Consider the following 7,368-nt stretch of genomic DNA (forward strand, 5'->3'; position numbering starts at 1 on the left):
GGGGAGGGGGCTCTTGTGGGTGGAGCCGAATGCACAGTCTTAAAGACTGGCCCCTTTCTCTACAGCTACACAAATGGTTAGTTTTGCAGTTTGTGGAACGGGGGTGGGAGCGTGGGGGAAAATTGTAGGCAGCTCCAGCTCCGTTCATTCAGCAGAATTTGTTGGACATCTGCCATGGGGCTGGCCACTGCTGTAGGCCCTGGGGACACATGAAGTGGGCAGTCTAGTGTGAAAACAGACATAAACAGGTCAATATGTAAATGATCAAGGTCCACTCACCCATTATCCAAGTTAGAATGAGAATAAAATGAGGCGATGGCTCAGGGCTGGTGCAGGGCAGGGAGGAGGCTGCCGGGGCTGTCTGAGACATGGTGGTCTGGGAAGGTCTCTGGGGATGAGACACTGGAGCTAAGGCCTAGGGAGGAGGAGGCAGACCTGGGAAGGGCTGAGGGGAAGAGCCTGGGGCAGGGAGCAAGACAGGGGCAAAGGCCCTGAGGCAGAAAGAGGGGAGCCTGGAGTTGGAGGGAAAGCCAGGGGGCCAGAGAGGCTGGGAGTGAGGGAGGCAGAGGAGGAGGGTGGCGGAGGGTCAGGTAGGGGGTATCTCAGAGGCTGCCAGGAGTGTGGCTTAGTGGCAGTGTGGTGGGGGCCATGGGGTGGTTCAAAGCAGGAAGGAAGACTGAGTGGGTCTGGGGGTTTTCCTTGGGATTTTTACTGAGGTCTACACTTCCTACAGTGAAATGCGACAGCACACACTGGTGTGGCCTGCCCCAGGTAAGGATGGAGCCCCTTCCCATCCTGCAGGTTCTCACACCCCACCCACCCCACACCACCCCACTGCACCCCACCCCCCACCCAACTGCACCCCACCCCCCACCCCATGCCACCCCTCACCCCATGCCACTGCACCCCACCTCACCTCATCCCACCCCACCCCGTCCCCCACCCCATCTCACCTCACCCCACCCCACCCCATCCTCCACCCCACCCCCACCCCACCTCACCCCACCCCACCCCATCTCCCAACCCACCCCCCCACCCCACCTCATCCCACCCCACCCCATCTCCCATCCCACCCCCCCACTTCACCTCACCCCACCCCACCTCATCCCACCCACTCCACCCCATCCCACACCCCACCTCACCCCACCCCACCCCACCCCAGCCCACCTCACCCCACCCCACCTCACCCCACCCCACCTCATCCCACCCAACCCCATCTCCCATCCCACCCCCCACTCCACCTCATCCCACCCCACCCCATCTCCCATCCCACCCCCCCACCTCACCTCACCCCACCCCACCCCACCTCACCCCACCCCACCCCATCCCACCCCACCTCACCCCACCCCACCCCATCCCATCCCACACCCCACCCCATCCCACACCCCACCTCACCTCACCCCACCCCACCCCATCCTCCACTCCACCCCACCCCCCACCCCACCTCATCCCACCCCACCCCATCTCCCATCCCACCCCCCCACCCCACCTCATCCCACCCCACCCCATCTCCCATCCCACCCCCCCACTTCACCTCACCCCACCCCACCTCATCCCACCCACCCCACCCCATCCCACACCCCACCTCACCTCACCCCACCCCACCCCAGCCCACCTCACCCCACCCCACCTCACCTTACCCCACCCCATCTCCCATCCCACCCCCCACCCCACCTCATCCCACCCCACCCCATCTCCCATCCCACCCCCCCACTCCATCTCCGATCCCACCCCCCCACCCCACCTCATCCCACCCCACCCCATCTCCCATCCCACCCCCCCACCCCACCTCATCCCACCACACCTCATCCCACCCCACCCCATCTCCCATCCCACCCCCCACCCCACCTCATCCCACCCCACTCCATCTCCCATCCCACCCCCCACCCCATCTCCCATCCCACCCCCCCACCCCACCTCATCCCACCCCACCCCATCTCCCATCCCACCCCCCACCCCACCTCATCCCACCCCACCCCATCTCCCATCCCACCCCCCACCCCATCTCCCATCCCACCCCCCACCCCACCTCATCCCACCCCACCCCATCTCCCATCCCACCCCCCACCCCACCTCATCCCACCCACCCCACCCCATCCCACACCCCACCTCACCTCAGCCCACCCCACCCCACCCCACCTCACCCCACCCCACCCCACCTCACCCCACCTCACCCCATCCCACACCCCTCACCTCACCCCACCCCACCCCAGCCCAGCCCACCTCACCCCACCCCATCCCACACCCCACTCCACCTCACCCCACCCCCCACCACATCCCACACCCCACTCCACCTCACCCCACCCCCCACTGCATCCCCCACCCCACTCCACCTCACCCCATCCCCCATCCCACCCCACCCCACTCCACCTCACCCCATCCCAGTTCACCTCTGGAGGCAACCACTGCTCCTATTCCCATGGCCCTCAATTCACTCTGCCTGACTTCGAAGCCCATGTAAAGGGACCCACTGCAGGGCATCTGGTCTGTGGCTCTGGCTTCTCTCACTGGGCTCGGTGTTTTGGAGACACACCCCGCTGCTCCCTTGGTTTGGAGCCTCTCGTAGCCAGTTCCTTTTCACCTGTGAGTTGCAGTCCTTCCATCTGTTTTTCCATTCTATTGATAGATACAACCAGGGCTGTTTCCATTTTGGACTGTATGAATATCACTGCCATTCACAAGTCTTTGGGTGAACAAACATTTTCATTTCTCTCTGGCCAATTACCTGAGCTTGCAATTGCTGGCTCATAGTGTTGTGTTTAATCTTATAAGAAATTTATAACCTTATCAGAAACTGCCAGAGTAGCTGGGTGTGGTGGTGTGCCTATAGCCCCAGTTACTTAGGAGGCTGAGGTGCGAGGATCACTGGAGCCCAGGAGTTCAAGGCCAGTTTGGGCAACACAGCATTTTTTAGAGACTTTGTCTCAGAAAAAAAAAGAGAAAAAAGAAAGAAAAGAAAAGAAGAGAAACTACCAAATTGTTTGCTGCAATGGCTATATGCCATAGAGAGCCCCAGGAGTGGAGATGGGCTGTCGGGGAGGAGAGGAAGCCAGGGAGGAAAGCATCCCCTGCAGTCACCCAGAAGGGAGAGAACATGGCCTGGCCTGGGGTGTCTGTGAAGCTGGAGAGCATCTGTCTGCAGTGCTAGTGAATGAATAAATGTGCTGTGGGTCCCCGGTCCCCTGCAGAGCTGTCTCCAGTACTGACACCTTCCCTGTCTGTCCAGTTCTGGGGCAGTTTTGCTGTGCCCACTGAGGGAGAAGAGAAAGTGAGCCCAGGCACTTGCCACCTCCTGCAAGGGTTTCCTGGGGTCCACTGTGCTCCAGGCCCCATGCTGGGACTGCTTGGCATCCCCGCTTCCTGCGTGCTCCCTTTCTGGGGCTCCAAGTTTGGCAGAGACCCAGGTTGCAGAAGGGCAATGGGCAAAGTGCTTGGCAGGAGGGAGCAGCAAGGGTGAAGGCCTGGAGGCAAGAAAGCCTGGAGCACACAGGTGGCAGGGGTAGGTGGGGGTCCTGCTTTCCAGAGTGTTAGACTGTGTGCCAGGGACCTGGCTCAACGCTTCACATCAATCATCTCCACTCACTCCACACAACAATCTGCAGCGAGGGGTTATGATTAATCAGGCTGTACAAATCAAGAAACCAAGGCACAGAGAGGTCACATTATTCACTCTAGGTCACACAGCCCATGAGGGATGAAGCTGAGATTTGCAGGCAGGCAAGAGGAGGGTAGTGGGCAGGAAGCAGATTCCTGAAGGCCCAGATGCTCTGACAAGGCTCTGCAGCCACCTACACACCCAGGGACGTGGACACACTGCAGTGTGCCCAGGAAATGCTGGCCAGGTCAGGGAGGCAGCCACTCAGCAGCCCCGCCACTGACCCTTGGTCTCCTCAGGGCTGCTCCCAGGGATGATGTTCTGAGAGTTGTAAGAGGCCAACCAGACAATCCTCGATCTCCAGCAGGATCCCTGAGCTGGCCCGGTGGCCCAGCGTGGGCTGCACCTCCCACAGGCATTGCAACAACTCTTACTGGTGGCCTGATAGACGAGACAAACTCTTCCCTAGAAAGGGGCGAGAAATTTTGTTCAAAGTCCTGGATCAATTTTATTTTACTGTTGAGAGCTGCTAAAGAAAGTAATCATAAAGTAGGCTTTGAAAAATTTCGTTCACTGCCTCTACGTGGACGGCTGTAGACTACAGCCTGAAAATTGGCCCTCCGGGAGCTCTGTCCAGCAATCGATTTTCATTCTTGAAATGAGAAGAATTAGTCCCAGTGGAATTTCAGGCTAGTCTATGGTTCTGAGGGGAACCTCGGCCTGGCTTTCCCTGAAGCTCCCTTCTTGTTGCCAAAGCTTTTCATTTCCCTTGGTACTCACAGTTATCTTTGAGGGGGCAGGGTGCACAAAGTGCATCATGGGTCTCAAATTCAGCTCCCTGCAAGGGCCGGTAGGTGACAGAAAAGAGCAAACTAGCTAGGAGGGAGCTGTGGCACCCTGGGGAGCCCATGTGAGAGGGTGGCTAATGCCCCTCAGCTCCAGGACATTGTAGACAGGGGGTTAATGGGCCTGGGTGGCCCCATTTTGCCATATTTCAAGATAAACCAGGCATTCAGATTTTGTTGTTGTTGTTGTTGTTTGGAGACAGGGTCTTGCTCTCGCACCTAGGCTGGAGTGTAGTGGTGTAGTCATAGCTTACCGCAGCCTTCACCTCCCGGGCTCAAGTGATCCTCCTGCCTCAGCCTCCTGAGTAGCTGGGACCACAGGCATGCACCACCATACCCGGCGAATTTCTAAAAAAATTTTTCATAGAGATGGAATTTTACTTTGTTGCCCAGCCTGGCCAGATTTTTTAAATGTGAAATCTTCCAAGCTTTTATTCATAAAAATTAACTCCAAACACATTAAAGCTCAGTGACGGCCAAAGAAGCACATCTGGGAGCTGGATTCGGTTTAAGGCCTCCAGTTCGAGACTTCTCCTCTCCTCAGAATGGCTCATTGAGGCAGGGTGTATTTTATCTCATATTACAATGAGGAAACTGAGGCTCAGAGAGCAGGCCTGCAGGCCCAAGTCACACAGCTGGGAAGCCACAGAGCTGAGGTGGAGCTAGGGTCTGTGGCCTCCCGCACTGAGCTCTCTCCACCCTGTGCATGCCTCTAGCTTTGGCATTGGCTCCTCCTGGCCCCTTCTCCGGTCTGACCATCCCTTTTCCACCTCATCTGCCACCTCTCCCTGGGGCTGAGGTTGGGGCTCTTCTTGCCTCCTCCTCCTCCTTTCTCTCCTTGGGGCTGGGTTTTTTGTCTGGCAATCGCCCACCCAGAATCCCCTCATTCAAGATTGTAACCTCTGGAGCCAGGTGGCCTAGGTTTGAATTCCAGCTCTACTATCTGCCAGCTGAGTGACCTTGGGGAAGTTACTTAACTTCTCTGTGGCTCAGTTTTACCTTCTATAAAACGGAAGAAATAATTGTACCAATCTCATAGGGGTGTTGTCGGGATGAAAAGGTTTAACTTATTAAAATGCATTTAACTGTGCAGGGTACATAGTTAAGTGTCAAAGAAAAGTAAGTTAAAGCCGGGCACGGTGGCTCACGCCTGTAATCTCAGCACTTTGGGAGGCCGAGGCAGGCAGATCACCTGAGGTTGGGAGTTTGAGACCAGCCTGATCAACATGGAGAAACCCCATCTCTACTAAAAACACAAAATTAGCCAGGCGTGGTGGCGCATGCCTGTAATGCCAGCTACTAGCGGCGCTGAGGCAGGAGAATCACTTGAACCCAGGAAGCGGAGGTTACAGTGAGCTGAGATTGCGCCATTGGACTCCAGCCTGGGCAACAAGAGCGAAACTCCGTTTTAAAAGAAAAAAAAGAAAAGAAAAAGAAAAGTACGTTAAAATAAATGCAGCAAACCCTTATTGAGTACCTACTGTGTGTCAGGCCTATGATAGACTCCAGGAGTTGATGGAGGCAAAAGAACAGATCCCATCCCTCATGGAGCTGGTAACTGGATAGATGGTTCACTCATGTGTCTTGCGCTGGCACTACCTGCATGAGGCTCCGCTGGCCTACCTGGAGGTCAAAGGATCCCATGGGCCTTTCCAAATTGCAGCTCTGAACACACAACTCTTCCCTTCTCCCACAGCCACTGCCCTTGCTCACTCTCTCAGACCCTCAAGCTCAGCCCTGCCACCAACAACCTTGCTCTCAGGCCTTTGCACGGCAGGCACCTCTGCTAGAACTTGCTTCCTCTTCTGCCGGCTTCACTGCTCGTGGCTTAGTCAAAGCCTCCTTTTGGTTCAAACTTCAATCCTGGAGTCCCCTCCCCACGCTAGGACCTGCCCCTTTGCTTCAGCCTTTGTGCCCTGTGCGACCACACATGCACAGGGCGTCTGAGGAGTTTTTGCTTGACGTCTGTTCCTGCAGTTCATGAGGGAACCTCATAGCTGAAGCAGAGGGATATGGGACACCCAGTCACTCCTCTTCCTCAGCTTTCGTTTTCTCACCTATAAAAGGGTACAGTGACCCTGAACTCAAAGGAGAGTGCTCAGGTGGCCAGAAGCAGATGTCACGTGGGCCACTGGGACCCTAGAGGCACTGCTGATCCCCAGGTGCTTCCTGGAGGAAGGGGCCACCTGGGGCCAGCAGAGAAGGGTGGGAAGGGTGACAGGAAGGCAAGGAAGGGCATGTGCCCAGTGGTCCTCGTCTGTCTTGGCTGGAGCCAGTATGAGGAGCACCCACTGGAAGGTCAGGTTGGAGTCCGACAGCAGGGGCCTCCAGGGAGAGCCAGTGTCACTTCGGGATGCTCCTTAGCATCCTGGGGCTGTACAGGGAGAGCGGCTGCAGAGCCCTTCCAGGCAGGGATCCTGGCCTGAGTGGGGGCAGCTCTTGGTCGGACCTGTGTGGTATTTCTTCTTCTTCTTCTTCTTTGTTTTTTTGAGACTCATTCTTGTCGCCCAGGCTGGAGTGCAGTGGCGTGATCTCGGCTCACTGCAACCTCCGCCTCCCGGGTTCAAGGGATTCTCCTGCCTCAGCCTCCTGAGTAGCTGGGATTATAGGCACCCGGCACCATGCCAGGCTAATTTTTGTACTTTTAGTAGAGACGGAGTTTCGCCATATTGGCCAGGCTGGTCTCGAACTCCTGACCTCAGGTGATCTGCCCCCTCGGCCTCCCAAAGTGCTGGGATTACAGGCATGAGCCACCGCGCCTGGCCGGTATTTCTTCTTTTATTCTCCGTGTAAATGGTGGAAGGATCGGCTCTCTCCTCCCCGCCTCCCAGGTGCTGAGAGAGACAGAGAGAGGGAAGACAGGAGAAGGCTGGGGTTCGGGGTTCTCACAGCGTTTCCCTGGCATGCTGCCAGGGCGGGGCAGTGGAA

This window comes from Pan paniscus, chromosome 2, assembly GCF_029289425.2.
Source record: "Pan paniscus chromosome 2, NHGRI_mPanPan1-v2.0_pri, whole genome shotgun sequence".
Classification (NCBI taxonomy): domain Eukaryota; kingdom Metazoa; phylum Chordata; class Mammalia; order Primates; family Hominidae; genus Pan; species Pan paniscus.